Source organism: Pinus tabuliformis, chromosome Q, assembly GCF_031772625.1.
Source record: "Pinus tabuliformis cultivar Carrire ecotype Pingquan chromosome Q, CPIR1, whole genome shotgun sequence".
Taxonomy (NCBI): domain Eukaryota; kingdom Viridiplantae; phylum Streptophyta; class Pinopsida; order Pinales; family Pinaceae; genus Pinus; species Pinus tabuliformis.
Window position 1 is genome coordinate 163,496,712 of NC_142296.1, and position 20,093 is coordinate 163,516,804.

Below are 20,093 nucleotides of genomic sequence, written 5' to 3' on the forward strand. Positions count from 1 at the left end.
CTATCCAACTAGTCACTCAAAAATTTAGGCACTGCAATGCCATGGACTAGATTCTTGACCAGGGAAATCCATCTAGGTGGGACTACGGAAGACTCAAGATTTTAGCCCCTCTAGTTACCATCAGGCTTACTTTCTAACCACCAACCCAAAGATCTAGCTGTGTATCCAAAACAAATCTGAATAATCAACACCACCTTTCCAACTTTAGGGACTCAGACATCAACACAAAGTGTCAGCCAGATGTCTTCCCAAGCAATGCTTCACTCGCAAAGCCTCAACACTCCTTGATATATCAGATCAAGAAAGTCCAATCTCTCCCATTCAAATTGATTGGTGATGAGAACGCTATCAAATCCTTCAAGAGATTTACTTTTACAAACACAACCCAAATCAATAACATACTTTGACATGTACATAATCAAATACAAACCTCCAGGGCCTTCCAGGAAACACATGTTTCTTCTTATATTTCCAAAGTAGGAATATCAACCGAATCTTTGACAAAATATTCCTCAATCATATTTCCTACTTTAAATGCAACAAAATATCCTCCAAAATCCATTATTCAAATGATACCAAGCTATGCCCTCCCTCTCAACCAGGAAGCACCTCTTTATCTGGACTCCCTCTTAATCTTAGGGATATTTCTTCTATTCATGCTTCCTCCGGGAGATCAACTTCTTATTTTCGACATCGGAGAATCTTTCATGGCTTCCAACCATTTTATCAGAGTTATAATCATCCCCATCATGCTCATCACATCTTCACCAAGTTGAAGATTGTGTACCTACACAACTTGCTTGTCACATCGAGCATCTTCACCAAGTTGAAGATTGTGTACCTACACAACTTAAATAGAAAGTACAACCAAATCTATAGAAGCATGATGTTAGCCATATCAAAATTACGAAATCATTTCAACTTTATTCATATCAGATACCCAAACTTTTGAACAAGAGACATATACTCTTCAACATCTTGCGAGGGACTTTGTTATGCACCCTAGACTATTTCATTACAACATTTATTCCATCTAGGGTTTCAATATCTTTTCCAAAGTCATGACATACCTTACTACAACATATAGAAAACCCTAGAAACTGTTCACACAAATATAGATCTTAAAAGTATCTAACAACATTTCAAAACATATATGTTAGACTTCTCACTAGGGATTCATACAAACAAATCCATCAAAGTCAATTACATCTTAACCTGATAAGCTTTCACTAGGGTTAGCTCTAAACCCCTATATTTTAAATTAACCATCGATCAATCGCTATCATGACCAACTACCACTAGGGTTAGTTCAGAAACCCTAGATTGCTAAGAAATCATCAAACTCAACCAAAAATTCCACTTTCAACAATCTCTTCACAAATCTCAAATTATCATATAGTTAACATTCACCAGAGACTCCTACTTCAACTAAGGTTTAACTACAAAACCATAGAGTTCACAAATTCACCAATCATTACATACATAAATATCAGATTGCTATATTTCACACTAGACAATGTCGCTACTAGGATCTAAACCCTAGATTTCTAGATAGCATCATCCTAGAATCTCAGACAAGAACTTCCATAAAATCCTAAAACTCATGACCATCAATGACTAGGTCAACACACATATCTAGGAATTCATAATCATATCATATGTTCATAAATGCATTTGATCTAGACCAACCTAGGACTTCAACCAAAAGGACATATCTATATATTCCTAGATTTTTATCATCATGCAAGCATATCATATCATGTGTTAGTTAAACCCAACTTCACAACAATATCAAATAAGATTTTAGACACAAAATCAATTTGATTACACTAGGGTTTGATAAGACAAACACACACATAGAAAGTAAATAAATTCTAAGACAATGTAAGGGTCTTGCTCATACATTCCACCAAACCCTAATAAGCTAGGATTCTAGTGTAGAACACATATTCCACCAAACCCCAATGAGATAATGTTCCAATGTAGAACACACGACAAACCCTACATTACCAAAACTTCAAAGGTTCGAGATTTAGACCTCATCATTCAACCCTAAAAGTTAGGATTCCCAAATCACACCAAAATCCCAAACAAGAGATCATCAACAAAACTTCAACTAGAATTTCACAATCAGCCTAAGTAGCTTTAGGATTTTAGACATTCACATTATCATACCCTTCGGTTAGGGTTTCCAGAACTTGTCTAGGGTTATACATAATCAACCCAGAATATGAGTGGAGTGGGTAGATTTATCAAGAGATGAATCACCCAAACAAGAATCACTAGGATTCAATACAACTAGTCATGACAGAGTTAGTAATAGATCATCAAATGAATAATCCTTTCAATCAATGTATTCAAATCATACCTTTGTTTCTTGACTAACCTTGTCTTGAGAGATACTCCTTCTTTCATATTTTTTCCCTAACCAAGACAATAGAGGGGGAAAGGTGATTAGTATTTAATATAATCAAAACTAAATGGGTACATGAACCCAAACCTAAAAATACATGAGATACTTATCTTTGAGAGCTATTGGGAGCTCCCTCCAAAGCCTGAGGGAAACCTAAAAACTTAAAGCAATACAAAAATGTATTTTCCAAAGATATGTTAAAAGCCTATCAATTCTAAAAGATATAAAACAAGTTCTGTAAAGCAAATGACTTAATAGTGTAAGTACTTAATGTTGGATTCTTTAGGCTTGACTTTCTTTGAGTTTCCTTCTTAATGTAAAGTTGGCTTGATCTCTTCCTCTCTTCTTGTTCTTTGGATTCTAAGGGAAGTCACTCTTGTAGTGACCTTTCTTATGACATTTATAGAACTCTATCTGAGACATGTCAAATTTCTTCCTTCGTCCCTTCAATATCTTTTCTTTATGATGAGGAACATAAGAATTTGATACTTCTTCAGGATTAGAAACCATTGAGATCCTTAATTATTCTTGACTACGTGTAGTCCATAAGTCTTCAAAGGTGGGAGCTACCTTCCAACTATTAGTACCTAAAGAAAAATCACTCCAAGAGGGTGGAAATCATAATATAGAAATGATCACCAATTCTCTTTCCGAAATAATCTCATTGATGGTTAAAATATCATCCATGAGTCTAGCTATCTTTTCAAACAAGGTTGCATCAATATCTTCTTTAGTCATCTTTGTATTCCTCAACTCATTATTTAAACTTGCTACATGACCAATGTTCTTAATAGTGAAAATATTCAACAAGGCTTCATACATCTCCTAAGCATGATCAATGGTAGCTATGAATGGGAAACAATTTTCTTTTATCCCTTCTACCATTAGAGACATAGCCACCAATTCTAAATTCTTGAATTTCATTTTGTCGGCATCATTGGCTTCTTTGGTAGGATTCTTTACATTTCCTTTTACCAAATCTAGCACCTTGTTCTTCTCGAGCATTAGGTCAATCCTCTTCTTCCAATATATGAAGTTATATGCTCCTTCAAGATTATTCTCACCCTTCATAGAATTAGACATCTTACTTGAATATGATAGATTCCTTCCTTGAGATAGTGCCTATGAATGGATCTGCCTTTTTCTTCTTTCTTCACCAAAGATCTAATACATGTTGGAAAATCATAAAGGTAGTAAATATTTTCTTGATCTTGATAATTACTTGTGATGTTTATTATTATTACAATTCTTTGTATCTTCTTTGTTTAATTCATCAAGCAATTACTAAAAACAACAACACATAAAACAATGAACACAAGATGTAGGCACATACCAGGGAAAAACCCCCCTCGAGGGGAAAACTCAGTCAAAATAATTCTTCCTTTCAATAGTATCCTTTGAGACTCTTCACCCTATACCTTGACTAGACCTTCCCTCCACACCAATTCAGCCTCCAAAAGATTGACCTTTTTCCTAGAAACTTTGACGATGTAGCAAATTGTAGTAGCCAAAAACTTTCGGTAGTAGTTCAGCTTGGAGGACTTCATTCTCCCAATCCAGAGCATGAAACAGAGTGAGATCACCACCAAAATTTCTCTTCTCCTTAGACTCCCCCAAACTTGCATTCACTTCGGCTTCACGACAACAGACTTTCCGAGCTATCCACTTCAAACTTCTGCCCAGTAGATGAGAAGATGAGAAGTGATGCTCCAAATCAATTTGATGTCCTTCCTTTAATAGGCTTCTTGTGGGGTTGAATAGGGTCCTAAGCTGACGTGATCTTCCCTTAGGCCGACATGGTGTGGAGGTTCCATAATTCATATTTTACTCAATGCTAAACCTTTTTACATGATTCAAAAGCCCAAGAAGGGTCTCTTTAAATGTACAATAATTCTATAGACTTCGAATAAATCCTAGAAGTCCTCAATCGGGACTTTGACCTAAAATATGATGACTCAAGAGTTAAACCCATCGTTTAATAAGTCACAATAATTATTATTATTATTATTTTCTTTATTCTTTTAATAAGTACATTACATAATGACTCAAGTACATTATTTAAGACCGAACATAGTTACTTTTTCCAACACTAACATCATCCTCCAATCCCCTACACTCTTTATCATCACTCCACTGAAGTTAAAAGATCTTGCAAGAGAAAAAAAGGGCTGCTATAAAATTTCCTACAGCAGCCTCTGCAACCATTACAAAAAGTGAGAAGCCTAGTTTCATTTCCTTCCCATTAAGTTGAGGGGATGATCCCATCTCATGAGGCACTATGCCACTCCAAGCTGAACTCTACAATAGTAGTAGCAGCACCTAGGATAGAAACAAAGGACCTGCACACATAAACAACAACAACAGTGGAATACACATGAGCAAAGAAAGCATACAAAGGAGTAGAAAAGACAGTAAGAATACTCCCTAGGTAATAGCACAAAGGTCCAACACTCCAACATGCATCGATCGAACACGAGGTAGGAACATGTATGGTAACCTCTAAGCTCCTCCATATGTGTAAAATAATGAAAAATGTATGAATGTCGAGGTAAGGTATTTTTTATAAGTTAGAGGTAGCCAATTAACTTGGCCACCCTCGGTTAGTGAATGAAAAGTGATTTATGAGTCATCATGCAATGTAGGAGTGTCACATCAGTCAAGATAAAATAACAGGGAGTGGGTATTGATTATGAGGGACAAGGGAATGATTACTCCAAGTGGGACAACAATCCAAATAAGGAAAAGCATACTTCTACCATGTCATCAGAGCACTCCGATTCCTAGACAAAAATAGAATATACCATACTAAGGCTCAAATTCTATTGCATCTTCGCTCATTTCAAAATCATTTAAGGTAAGGATGAGCCTGGGAAGCCATCGAGGAGAGTCAAACCCTACTCCATCATTTCTACAAGAGGCAGCTACAACAAGAACAAACAATTGCTACAGGAAGTGTCCAAGGGTGAAAGAATGCTACCAAGGGTCGATTTGGTCTCCAATTATCATTATACAAGGCTATGTGGTGAAAAGTAAGTGGCCCCTCTCATTCTTTTGTCCATGATTTGCATGACCCTGAATTCTACAAGTAGTATCAGTCATCTTGTGAATTAAAAGAATTTTTATGGCTATAGAGTAGAGGAATACACATAATTTTCATCAACTAGATATTCCAACCCTCTATTACAATTAAATTCCACATCAGAGCTATCACAAAAAGCAACCCTCCAACACTTAGTTGAAAACATAGGAGAAGATGGGAGGGGGGTTAAATAGGAGAGAGCCTACAGACACTAAAAGAATTCAGCTTCACCCTCTAGTATAGGACATTTTTAGAAGGAATCAATGGTCAGGTTTCTTTGAGCTATTGAAAAGATATGATGATGAAATTACCTATGAATTTTCCATGGCCCTACATTAGAGTCAATTACTTTTTAGTTGTCAAATATCTTCGAATCCATAATTTTTCTTTCATGGAATAAGTCTAACTCACAAACATTTTTACTGTCATGAGTTCGACTGATCACTACCTGAAAATTGCCACAAATATGGTCATCAAATTTTTTGGTTGATAATGTGAAGTGGTATTGACTCTTTCGGAGTCATCATCACATATTTTTGGGTCATGGGGTATATTGTCAAAGTGAAGGTCTGTTAAAGGTTTCATTTAAAAATCAACTCCAAATAAGGGTTTGTTGTTCAAAGCAGCATGCTTTTTGGGATAATACACTTCTTTTCCTCTTCTAATGTTCCTCATTTTTTATATCCCCCTATTCCACCTTTTAATCTCACCTATTCCCTCATTCCTCATTCCATATTATTTTTGTATTTCCTATCCTACTCTGAGCCTTATCCCCTTTAAAAACCATCATAGCGCATCATGTATGAATACTATCCATTTACCCTAAGTATATATCCCCTCTCCCCTATTTTTTATCATTTCAAATCACATTCACTGTGGGAATCTACTGCGCAAGCCCTATTTTCTCTTCCCAAGTGTTGCACAAATACTCTGTTTTAGTCATCATTTTCAAGAATGGGCTCCGAACACATGGAGGACCATTTTGGGAAAATGAAAGAGGTTTTTCTCAAGGACGGGCCAAATAACAATAACCTCTTTGTTAGATAATCCAAAAATAAAATATTATCATAGGTTATAAAGTTAGAATAAAATAATTATTAATTTAATATTTTAAATTAATAATTATTAATCTAGAATATTTAATTATTAAATGTAGACATTTAGAATTGGAATATTGGTGTAAAAAGATATGACTCTACAAATGTGTCGTGTCTTATGCTTTAATTTAGGAGAATTGTTAGTAAGTTGTTTAAATAGCTTTTCTTGTAAATAAACACTTGTTATTTTATAAGTGATCCATAGTTAGAGGCAGTTAGGACATTAAGCTTATAAATAGCTCATTGCAAGAGTGTTTTGTTGTTCAGGTGTAAACTCTTGCAAAATTCCAGATGTAATAATTTACTTATTAATAAAATTACATGTCTGAGGACACTTCTGCCATTATTGTGGTATCAGAGCTCCAGTAATGTTGCAGCTGATGTGAGGAGGAGATTCCAGCTCTACAGGCACATGGAAAACTCCATTAATTTGGTCAGTTAATATTTGGTATCTATTTTTTTTTTCTGGAAAAGAAATTTAATTATGTCATTGATTTTAGATTCAGTTGAAATCAATGGATTTCTTATCACAGTAGGAATTCATAAGTTTGAGCAATTGAGTGCTCCAGTTAATCCGAAAAAAAATAAGTTTGCGCAATTTGGGTACTGTAAAGTATTGCTTTTATTTTCGATTGGAGCCCCCATTTTTCTTGCAGTTGTGCTTGAAAAATTCCCAACATTCACCAGGTGCTCTTTCCCAAGAAGGTTGGAGAAAATCCTGGGTTTCGTGATTTTGGTTTTTTTTTTTTGTGACTTTGATGCTAATGTTGTAGCCTTCGAAGGTTTTAAGGGTTATGGTACCTGTATGGCCATGTTGCTCCCTGCTTTGTTTGCTTGGAATTGATCTAGAGACTAGTGGTGATGCCTCACACTGCCATAGGAAGGGTCAATACTATGAAATATTATAAGCATTGCATGATTTAATGCATAAATTAGCCGAAACGAAGATAAAATGTGACAGATTCAGCGTAAGGAGATTGATTTTTCATTAATGTAGCATCTTTTTGTAGAAGTGATTGTTAAGATCTGTGATCAATGAGGATGCCATGGAGATAGCCAATGAGTACAGTGATGATTTCCATCTGCTTTGGCACCCCCAAATCGAACAGGCCTAGGTTCGAACCTCAAAAATTGGATTAGCAATTTCGACTGATCAGGAAAGGAAGACAAAGTTTCTTCAAAGCTTTTCATGATTATATTCACTCTGGCTGCTGGAATAAGTGGATTCCTATTTGGATTTGATATTGGTGAGTTTTTATTCTTCTTCTCCAGCATCCCCACGGTGGTCCTCTGCTCCTAGTTTCTTAATGCATTCCAGGCTTTATCATTAACAGAATTCGGTGCAAGTTGTACTTCAGATGTTGCATTAGTTGTGGGCCAACCTGTTTCCTCTCCATTCAACTCCTCGTTGTTTCACTTAGCTGTTTTGACAGCTCGTGCCGAGGAAAAGGACAACAATCTTCTGCCTTTAGTAGTGTATTTGAGCTTGGCCAGGCCGAAAAATTTGGTGAGTCGTGCATTTGCAATTCTGCAAACAACAACAGACAATATTGAAGTAAAGTCGCAGGATTTCTCTCACGCAGTGCAGCATCTCTCATGCAGCAGTGCCAAGTGGCATCTCTCACGTAGCAGTGCCAAGTGGCATCTCTCAAGCATAGCGACTCTCACTAATCAAAAATTGCGTTGAAAGAAATTGTGGTACATCCAAGCCAAAGACATTGTTTTAATGCTTTAATAGCTCCATGCCTGCGTAGTATTTTTTTTTTTGTAATGGTATAATAAGAAGAGTAATTTTTGGAATATTTTTTTTTGGAGTAATAAGGAAACTTAATGGAGAGATAAGTTTTTTTTTTTTGTAATGGGGAGATAAAGTTTTTTTGTAATGGAGAAATAAGGTGAGTTGGGTAATTTCTCAAAGAAGTGATTTTTATTTAAAAATCTGTAAATTTGGGTTCATCACATTGTAACTCAAAGTAATTTTACTTTGAGGGGGGTGACAATTTTTTTACCAAGATTTGCAAGAGCATTGTAAAAGTCAAATTTCGAAAGTTACCTTGTAAATATTTGAGAAATTGACTAGAGCCAAGTGCAAAGCTCAGTCATTTTTCTCCTGTTTCAATGACTATACGAGGGTCAAGGCCAAGCCCTGATAGATCCTCTCTTTTTTTGCGTAGTGTGTTGCATGTTGTGTTGCTCATCTTGATATTTTTTTCTGAGCCTAATTCTTGGTGTGAAGCTTCAACACTACAATGTCAAAGTTGATTAATGTTAGGTCCCTATAATACTAGTGATTACCCCATTACTATTGTAGTTGTATCCCTTATTAATATTGTTGTGCCCCTATTGTCCCCATATTGTTATTATTGTGCCCCATAGAATCCCTCTATTGTTATTTTTGTGCCTTTATATTATTATTGTTAGGTCGACTGGGTTATATTGTGACTCCTTAGACTCCTATATATAGAAAGGAGGTTTTGTCATTTGAATCATCAAGGAATCATTCATTTGTGTAATGTAAAGGAGGTTTCCCCCTTGAAGAGGTTGAATTCTAAGGCGTTGATCTATCTTTTCTATCTTTTTGTGAGCTGGTTTCATAACATTTGGTATCAGAGCTTTTGGATTCTAGGGTTTCGCTGCTCCAAATAGGTCATCATGGCATTTTCACTATAACTTTTCTTCTACAACGTTTCAGAAGCAAAAAAAAAAACCATTTGATTCGAAATCGCATTGAAGCTCGAGTCAGAATTTTAGAGTTTTTCGCAATATATTTGCGAAGATATGATCTGAGGAATTTGGTCTTTTTGCAGACTCCTGAATTACATTCCCAACAGGTGACTTGGGGAAAATCATCATATATTTCTCTCTGAGCATCAGATTGAAATTTCATAAGAAGGTGAAGAAAGAGGATGGATTGTAGTTTCTTGTATATATTTTTCAGAGCCAAAGGTCGAAACAGGGACACGTGGCACGTCGTATAAGTTCTCTCTACTGAGCTAGTCTATAATCAGGTCACTGTGGGAGATTTGGCATAACTCTTCCTTGGAGAATCCAATTTGGATTAGACTAGTGGCATTGGAAATAGGACACAGAGAGCTACTGTAGATCACAATTTCAAAATTGGATGATCTGAAATTACATAGATACATCAAAGGCAATATCGAGCTCCTACAAAGTGAAAAAAGGTGTGTAGATTTTTTTAAATTCTTGCTTAAGCTTGGTTTGAAAAATTATTTTGAAGGAATTCAAAGGGCATAATAGAGCATTATTATCGATAACTGATGCCCCGAGGAAAGAAAATGCAAACACTTAGTAAGCAACCTAAAAGCTCTAGCATGACTCATGAAGAAGAAGAAGAAATGCTACCCGATATATCAAAATTACAAGACCAAGTGCAACAAATGTCACTCTCACAAAAGCTAACAGAAGCTAAGATAAATGGCGTGGAAGCTAAGATGAATGGCATGGAAGCTAAGATGGACAATTTGAAGATAGATTTGAACACAAATTTGAAGACAGACATGGTAGATTTGAAGACAATTTTGACAAATTTTCTACAAGAAATGCTTACTAATGGTGAAAGGGTAGTAAAGGAAACTCATGATGTGAACAAAAGAAATGTTAATCATGATTTCATAGACTCCAATGTTGGATTGAAGACCCACCATATTCCAAAAATCGATATGAGGAAGTTTGATGGCAAGGATCCCGCAACATGGATATTACAGATGGAGCAATTTTTCGATCTCAATAATGTGTAAAACACACAAAAGGTACGTATTGCAACTTTATATTTGGAACCAAATCAGTTTGTATGGTATCAATGTCTTTTCTCTCGTAAACAAATTATCACTTCAGCAATTTTTACGGAAGAATTGACAGCATATTATGAGGATACAAAAAGCAACACTTTTTTTAGCCAATTGATAAGTCTCAAACAAAAGGGTTCAATAATGGAGCACATTGAGGAGTTCCAAAAATTGAACATAAGGGTAAAAAATATTCCAGAGGAGCATAGGATTGATGTGTTCATAGGGACTTTAAAGGATAATATCCAACGTGATGTTCGCCTTTTAGAACTTGATTCATTAGAGAAGGCATTCAGGTTAGCAAGAAAAATGGAAAGTAAAATTATGGCAACCAAGAAGCATACCACTCACAACTATAAATATGGAGGTGTTGTTGCCCCTAGTCTTCCACAAACTATAAGGTTGACACCACAACAATTGGAAGAAGAAAGAGAAAAAGGGCTTTGTTACAGTTGTGATAGCAAATACACTAAAGGTCATAAGTGTGCTGAGAAGAAATTATTCTACATAGATTGTGAAGAGGGAGAAGAAAAGGAGCAAGAAAGGTCAAAAGAAGAGGATATACTCTAGGAGCAATGTCTAGATAAAGAAGAAATGAATCTGACCATATCTTGTAATGCATTGGCTGGAATTACCACTCCTCAAACCATCAAGATAGAAGGACAAATCAAGAAGGAAAAGGTAATAGTGTTGATTGATTTAGGAAGTACCCACAATTTTATTCATTGTAAGGTAGCAAAAGAATTGAATTGCTTCCTATATCCAGCACCAGAGTGTCAAGTGATGGTTGCAAATGGAGGAACAATAAATTGCTCTGGAAAGTGCCATAATATCAAGCTATCCATGGGAGAATATTTATTGACTAGCCCAATGATTTCCATTATAATGGGAGGTGTTGATGTTGTACTAGGAGTCCAATGGCTACAATCCTTGGGTACAATAACTTTTAATTTTCAAGAACTTTTCATGAAATTTTCTGTGGAAGGAAAGGAAGTTGAATTAAGGGGTATTGCAGGGAAACCGAGAAAGATAATCAACTCTAATGGTATGATAAAGCTTCTAAAAAAGGAACAAAGAGGTGTAATTTCACAATCAGCAATGCAAACATTGAAACGGGAACTATAAACTCAAAACGGGAACTCTGGCCAAAAAACCCCGAAAAAACATTAAAAACAGTGCTAAAAACGAAAAGTGTGTATATTGGAACGATGATTTTTTTAGGGTCAATTTTGAACATGTTTTAAAAATGGCAGTGAAAACAAAATTTTCGTGCAAAAAACAACGTGAAAACGAAAAAGTGATGATACTAGAACCATGATTTTTTTTTTAGGGTCAATCTTCAACATTTTTAAAAACTTCTAGTAAAACCAAATTTTTATTTGCCAAATTTTTATGTGCCAATTTTTTTTTCCTAAGTATAAATCCGCAGCCCCACACCGCGCCACCCCGGTGGCCCGCCCGCCTGCCCGGGGTCGCTGTTGGGCGATAACGGGAATCGCCCAATAGCAACCCGGGGTGGGCCGGCGGGCCGCCAGGGTAGCGCGAGGTGGGGGTGCCGCAGGCACCCCCTGGGGATGGGCAGGCCGCCGGGGTGGCATGGGGTGGGCACCACAGCACCACCCCGTGCCACCTTGGTGGCCAACCCACCCCCCGGGGGTGGTTGGGCGATTCCAAGAATCAACCAGCCACCCCCGGGGGGCAGGCAGGCCGTTGGGGTGGCACGGAGTGGTGGAGAACCACCCCGCGCCACCACGATGGCCCGCCCACCACCAGGGTGGTGTTGTGACCCCCACCCCGCACCCCCTCGATGACCCGCCCGCCCCCCGGGGGTGGCTGGTTGATTCTGAATCAACCAACCACCGTCGGGGGATGGGCGGGCCGCCAAGAATCACCACGCACCGTCGGGGGGCGGGTGGGCCGCCGGAGTGGCATGGGGTGGTGCTGCAGCACCCATCCCACGCCACCCCGGTGGCTGCCCATCCCTGGGGTGTGGCTGGTTGATTCTCGGAATAGCCCAGCCACCCTCAGGGGGCGGGTAGGCCACTAGGGTGGCACGGGATGGTGCTGCGGAGCCCACCTCGGGCCAACTTGGTGGCCTGCCCGCCCCACGAGGGTGGCTGGTTTATTCTCAGAATCACCTAGCAACACTAAGCGGGCGGGCGGGTGGTTGGGGTGGTGACGGGTGGTGTTGCGGCGCCCACCTCGCACCAACCTAGTGGCCCACCCACCCCCTTGGGATGGCTGGTTGATTCTCGAAATCGCCTAGCCACCTGTGAGGGGCGGTCAGGCCGTCGAGGTGGCACGGGGTGGGCGCCGCACCCTCGGGGGGCGGGTGGGCCGCCGTGGTGGAGCGGGGTGGTGCTGCGGCGCCCACCTCGCACCACCTCGGTGGCCGGCCCACCCCCCGGGGGTGGCTGGTTGATTGTGGCGCCCTCCCCGCGTCGCCCCGGCGACCTTCCCGCCCCCCAGGGGTGGCTGGTTGATTTTCGGAGTCAACTAGCCAACCCCGGGGGGTGGCGGGCCACCAGAGTGGGTGTCGCAACACCACCCCCTGCCACCCCGGTCGGCCTGCCCACCCCCCGGGGGTGGGCGGGCCGCCGAGGTGGTTGAGGGTGGGCGCCGCAGCCCCAACCTGTGTGTCACGCCCTTACACCTGTGGTAATCTTCCAACCACACTATAGCGAGGTGCGGCACTACCAACCATTTTCTTTTCACCAATACTTATGATTGTAGACTACGCCTAACATTCCATACTTAGTTTATTTTTCGTTACCAAGTATTATCTTTATCCTTTATACAAATGAAAACCCATACATATTCATCATCAATAGCAATTAACACATATACAATTGCACAACAGTATAAAGGGAGGGGAAACTCCCTGCAATATGAGTCTGCCCGAATCAATATATATAATCTTCTTTTATAAGTACAACTTAAATCTTGGGAAACCCCAAATCTACACTTAGCCAATTTTCCAACTTCGGCAAACTCGATTGCCCAGCTCGTCGACAACTCTGCACGGTCGCCACATGACTCACCAACCCTTCGTTCACCTCGTCGCATGATCGTGTTGTTTGCCCAACACGGGTGCCTCCACACGAGTCACACCTCCGTTCACAACTCCAACACTTCACCGTTTCCACTGTTTCGTCGTGCACTGCACACCCTACCTGAGTCGCCCATCTGCACAATTCTTTATTTCAGCTTGCACGGCGCACCCTCACCCAGTCGCCCATCCGCACGTCCACCCATTCACCCAAACTCGTTCACCCGAGTCGCCACACAACTTCACCCGTGTCGCCCGACGACCTCACCCGGTTCGCCCAAACAACTTCACCCGGGTCGCCCGATGACCTCACCCAGCTCGCCAGAACGAGCTCACCCGAGTCGCTCGATGACCTCACCCGATTCGCTTGAATGACCTGACCCGAGCTTTCTGCCCGACGACCTCACTTGAGTTCTGCCTGAATGACCTCGCCAGAGTGCGCCCTCGCCCGAGTTTTCTGCATGAGTTTTTCACCCAACTTTCTTGAACGAATTTCTCACCCGAGTTCTACCAGTCGTGCGAGTTCATCCACAACCATAGAACTCCTTGATCAAACTTGTGTTGATCGAGTGATGGTTGTTTGCCTCCAAACGCCCTCGAATATATATGGGCAGGTGGCGGGTTATGTCACCCAGCCGACCGACGCCCAATTCCCAAGCTGACTCGTTCAACATGTTGCCCTCACCCGAGTGGAGGGTTGGCCCGGCCAACTCGTGGGACTGCCCTCTCAACTCACCCAACATCGTATAAACTCATCTCCAAGACACTTTGCACACATTCGTTCATGTCTCCTTCCCACGGTGGAGTCACCCTTCCCGTCGCACGAACCGCAGGTCCTTACATCCTCCCCCACCTGAAATCATTGTCGTCCTCGACAATATCTAATCCCGGCAACCACCTGTCACCAAGACATCCATACCAAGGCATATACTCCATCGGTATGTCATATATCGGAAGATCATCTCAATACATGATCATCAACCACCCTGTCACAATCTCCACATGCTGCTCCCCATCGTGGAAGGCTGGCCCTTCCATCTCAAGCTAAATGCTTCCTGCAACATCTCGTGTCAATTTCATCATGTTTCGTCCTTGTGTGAACTGCTGCCATGATACTCCAACACAATGCTAACACATCTCTGTACACTTCGTGACCCCATGTTTGAACTAGTCAGGTGATCAGTCCTACCGTCACGATCATTGTTGTAACTCCATCACTCCAAAGTTTCTCATATCGATCCTCCACATCAAGTCACTCTTTCAAGCCACACCCATACATGTACTCGAAAGTATGCATCCCATTCTGCATCAAAGTACCTGACCTCAGCTCCTTAATGCATAAGATCCTCCAAGTCCACAATATATAAAGTCCCGAAAAGTCACAACAATCTCATGTCATCATGAGCTCCATGAGTCATCTCCAACCAACATCCAGCAAGCATACAAGTCTCGGCTCAAAGGTCTCTGCAAGATGCCTCAGCTCTCCATGTAGTAGGAATGCTCGATAGTTTTCTCACAAATCAATCCAAGTCCATGGCATTGTTGTACAAGAGTGCACAACCTCTCCATCAACTCATAAGTAATAAGTCTCCATGTCACACCAGCAAATCCACCTGCACAACATCCCTGCCTTGGCACTCCTCATTGGATGCCCATAAGTGACACCTCTACAAGTGCTCTGGCACAATGTCCCTGCATAAGACTACCATGCTCCATGTCTCCAACCTGATGTCCATGACTAAGTTGCCCATGTAACCCAAACAAGTAGACTCATCACAACGATCGGTCATCCTCATCCAAGTATGCAATCTTCGGTCTAGTGAACTTGGTCACCCAACCATATCATCATCACATGAGTCTCTCCATCATAGCTCCCCCACTAAAGGTTCCACCAAGACTTTCTCTTAGTCTCGGCCATGAGAAGTCCACCCAAGTATCATCATACCTCAAGTGTGTGCCCTTCAACCTGCCCATGAGTCATGCCAGGCACTTAGCCAATCCTCCATGTGGCTAAAGCATGACCCAATCCTCCGCAATGATCATCATGTTCCTCCCTTGTCATAGGCCTTTGTAACCTTCTACCATAAGGTCACAAACAACCCCAACAAGTCCTGCAACAATCAACAATCCTTGCTTCTCCATACAAGGTTTCATCATTGGCATCCATGGTAGGACGCTCCCTTGCATCGGCAAACTGCTTTTGCTCTTCCCTGCATATGATTCATCTACCAAATGCTAAAGTGAAACACATGTATCAATTTTACTTACATCGTCATCATGAGGCTCCTCCATGTGAGTATCCTCATCCATCCATGTTTGCAAACTACACGATTCTGGTCCAACTTGATCAATCTCAAGTTCATCCTCCATCATTGTAACATCTGCAACATCTTCAACTATCATGGCTTCCTCTTCCTGGTTAGCACAATCTGCAGCTTCATCCTACTCCATTGTCCAACCAAGTTGAAGAAGCTCATCTTCAACATTCTTTTCGAAGACTTCAAGTTCCTTTTGAATTCAGGGGTTATCTTCTTTCTTCCGCTTCAACCTATATAAGGTAAGCAAGAGCTTCCCTTCGCATTCTTCCAAACCTACCATGCCTTGTTGTTCAGCTTGGCCTAAGAACTAAGATTCACCTCTGCTAAACCTGTTTCACCATTCACCTGAATCACCCTGATATTCCACCTGTCACCTGCAAAACTTGAACTTCCTTTCAAGTCTTTGGTCTTCGTAGAATCAGCTCCTTGATTCAGTTCACCAAGTTTCCTGCAAAATTTGGACCAGCTCTGATACCAACTTTCATCAATTGTCAAGTGCTTACACACTTGCTTCACCCAGCTTCCAGCAAGACTTCTCCAAGTCTTCAGACTAGCTCTGATACCACCTGTTACGCCGCTACACCTGCGGTAATCGTCCAACCGCACTATAGCGAGGTGCAGCACTACCAACCGTTTTCTTTTCACCAATACTTATGATTGTAGACTACGCCTAACATTCCATACTTAGTTTATTTTTCGTTACCAAGTATTATCTTTATCCTTTATACAGATGAAAACCCATACATATTCATCATCAACAGCAATTAACACATATACAATTGCACAACAGTATAAAGGGAGGGGCAACTCCCTGCAATATGAGTCTACCCGAATCAATATATATAATCTTCTTTTATAAGTACAAGTTAAATCTTGGGAAACCCCAAATTTACACTTAGCTAATTTTCCAACTTCGGCAAACTCGGTTGCCCAGCGCATCGACACCTCCACATGGTCGCCGCACAACTCACCAACCCTTCATTCACCTCATCGCACGATCGTGTTGTTTGACCAACTTGGGTGCACCTCGTCATAACCAAGTCGCCACACACGGGCGCCTCCACACGAGTCACACCTCCGTTCACAACTCCAACACTTCACCGTTTCCACCATTTCATTGTGCGCAGTGCGCCCTACCCGAGTCGCCCGTCTACATGATTCTTCGTTTCGGCGTGCACGACGCACCCTCGCCCGGCCACCCCTCCGTACGTCCACCTGTTCACCCAAACTCGTTCACCCGAGTCACCACACGACTTCACCTGGGTCACCCGATGACCTCACTCGGTTCGCCCGAACGACTTCACCTGGGTTGCTTGTCGACCTCACCCAGCTCGCCCGAATGACCTCTCCCGATTCACCCGAATGACCTGGCCCGATTTTTCTACCCAACGATCTCACCCAAGTTCTGCCTAAATGACCTCGCCCAAGTTTGCCCTTGCCTGAGTTTTCTACGTGAGTTTTTTGCCCGACTTTCCTGAACAAATTTCTCACCCGAGTTCTAGCCGTCATGCGGGTTGATCCACAGCTGCAGAACTCCTTGATCGAACTCGTGTTGATCGAATGATGGTAATTTGCCTCCAAACACCCTCCAATATATACGGGCAGGTGGCGGGTTATGTCACCCAGCCGACCCACACCCAACGCCCAAGCCGACTCGTTCAACATGTTGCCTTCGCCCGAGTGGAGGGTCGGTCGACCCAACTCGTGGGACCACCCTTTCAACTTGCCCAACATCGTATAAACTCATCTCCAAGACACTTCGCATGCACTCATTCATGTCCCCTTCGCACGGTGGAGTCGCCCTACCTGTCGCATGGACCACAGGTCCTTACAATGCTCCACACCTTACGCCACCCCAGTCGACCCACCAACCCCCCGGGGGTGGGCTGGCTGCCTGGGTGATGCGGGCTGGGCGCCGCAGCCCCACCCCGCGCCACCCCGGTAGCTCGCTCGTCCCCCGAGGGTAGCTGGTTGATTTCGAGAATCAACCACCCACCCCTGGGGGGCGAGTGGGCCGTCGGCGTGGCGCCCACGGAACCACCCTAGACCACCCCGGCAGCCTGCCCATCCCCTGTGGGTGGCTGGTTGATTCTCAGAATCACACATCCAACCCCAGGGGGTGGGCGGGCCGCCAGGGTGGTGTGGGGTGGTGCTACGGCGCCCACCACAGGCCAACCTAGCAGACTGCCAACCTCCCAAAGGTGGTTGGTTGATTCTCAGAATCGCCCAGCCACCCACGTGGGGCGGGCAGGTCGCTGGGGTGGTGTGAGGTGGTGCTGCGGTGCCCACCCCATTCCACCCTGTGGTGGTGCTGCAGTGCCCACCCCGCTCCACACCGGTCGCCCACCCGCCCCCCGGGGCTGGCTTATTGATCCTTGGAATCAACTAGTCACCATCGGGGGCCGAGCAGGCCGCCAAGGTGGCACAGGATGATGCTGCAATGCCCACCTCGCGCCACCCCAGCGGCCCGCCCGCCCCCACGGGTGGCTGCTTGATTCTCAGAATCGCCCAGCCACCCCCAGAGGGCGGGTGGGCCATGGAGGTGGCACGAGGTGGTGTTGTGGCACCCTCCTCATGCTAACTCGGCGGCCCGCCCATCCCCCGGGGTGGTTGGTTGATTCTCAAAATCGCCCAGCCACCCCCGGGGGGCAAGTGGGCCACCTGGGTTGCGCGGGGTGGTCCTGCGGCTCCCACCCCATGCCACCTCGGCGGTTCGCCCGCCCCCCGGGCATGGCTAGTTGATTCTCGGAATCAACCAGCCACAGTTAGGGGCCAGGCGGGCCATCGGGGTGGCACGGGTGGTGCTGCGGCACCCAACCCACGCCACCCCGATAACCTGCCCGCCCTAGGGGTGGTTGGTTGATTCTCGGAATCGCCTAGCCACCCCCAGGGGGTGGGCGAGCTGCCGGTCTGGTGCATGGTGGTGTTGTGTCGCCCACCCTGTGCCACCCTAGCGGCCCACTCGCCCCCCTGGGGTGGCTGGTTGATTCCAAGAATAAACCAGCCACCCCCGGGAGGCAGGTGAGCTATTGGGGTGGCGCGAGGTGGTGCTATGGCGCCCACCCCGCACCACCCTAGTGGCCCGCCTACCTCTCGAGGGTGGCTCGTTGATTGCGGCGCCCACCCCACGCCACCTCGGCAGCTCGCCCACCCCCCGGGGATGGCTGGTTGATTCTTGGAATTAACCAACCACCCCCAGGGGGTGGTCATGCCTCCGGGGTGGCATGGGGTTGGTGCGGAGGGCCGCCGGGGTAGCGCACGGTGGGCGCATCAGCCCCACCCCGCACCACCTCGGCAGCCCGCCCACCCCCCGGGGGTGGCTAGTTGATTCCGAGAATCAACAAGCCACCCCCGGGGGATGGGCGAGCTGTCGGGGTGGCATAGAGTGGGTGCCAAAGCACCACCCCCCACCACCTCGGCGGCTCGCCCAACCCCGCAGCCACCCCCAAGGGGCGGGCAAGCCACCGGGGTGGCGCGGGGTGGGTGCTGCAACACCACCTTGCGCCACCCCGGCAACCCGCCCACCCCCCAAGGGTGGCTGGGCAATTCCTGGAATCGCCCAGCCACCCACGGTGGGCGGGTAGTCCACCGGGGTGGCGCGGGGTGGGTGCCACCCCGGCGACCCGACCGTCCCCCGTTGTGGCTGTTGCGCGATTCCGAGTCATAGCCAACTACTGACTTATGATGCTATTGTGAGAAAACTAACATATGAAGACAAAGAAGCAAAAGGAGAGATAGTTAACATTTATCAAAAACCACAATTATTGATTAACTATCTTAGAGACATATGTTCAAATGAAGGATATTGGGTTTTTGATTTATTTTCTAGCTTAGGTAAGTTTTATTATATGGAATTGAATTTCATTATGTTATTTTTTAATTAATATGTCATTGTACTAATTTACTTCATAATTTCTTTTGTGGTTGATAATTAGGTACAACACTAGCATGTTGCCTTCAAAAAGGAAGAAATTGCATTGCAATTGAAAAGATCCAATATAGTGCAATTTCATTCAACAAAGAGTTAATGCTCTTCAATTTCTTCCAGATGCAATGCAAGAAATTGGGTTGAAGAAAGGGGACTTTAGTGAATCACGTGTGGCAAAAAAGGCAAAGGAACCCCAACCACCATTACATGGAATGTTTGGAAAGACATACATTGGGAGATTCGTAGACATCAAAGATCTATTAGAAGATGAAAATGAGAAAAAGGAAGTATAAAATATTGTAGAAGAGGACAATAATGAAAATCTAGAGGACGAAAAGTTTGGATTACGTGACATTGTTCATTAAATTTAAGTTATGCTTGGAAATCAAGCTCATTTTTTGTA